Here is a 344-nt window from a genome sequence, read left to right as displayed (position 1 = left end):
GATTTGTGGTATCAATTAGAGATGTTTGGAATTATTAATGGATTTAGTTTCTTTCTTTCTCTGTTACTTGTGGTAATCGTTTTCTCTGCAACTACTGTCTTCAATGAGAGATAATGGCTATTAATGAGAGGGGCCAGGGCCGCTGTTCTCTGTACCGCAGCGAGCGCATGCACAATGAGAGAGAGTGGATAAACGAGCAGGCAGGTACAAGGACTGTAAAACCCTACCTATTTTCTCCTTTGATTCTCAGAGGCTCTTAATGCTTTATACAATTTTCCTCCCCTATATTTACGGAAAATTATCTCCTTCGGTTTCCTGTCCGGTCCAGTTTCCCGGTGCCTCTA

This window comes from Telopea speciosissima, chromosome 2 (genome assembly GCF_018873765.1).
Source record: "Telopea speciosissima isolate NSW1024214 ecotype Mountain lineage chromosome 2, Tspe_v1, whole genome shotgun sequence".
NCBI lineage: Eukaryota > Viridiplantae > Streptophyta > Magnoliopsida > Proteales > Proteaceae > Telopea > Telopea speciosissima.
This window is presented reverse-complemented; position numbering follows the sequence as displayed.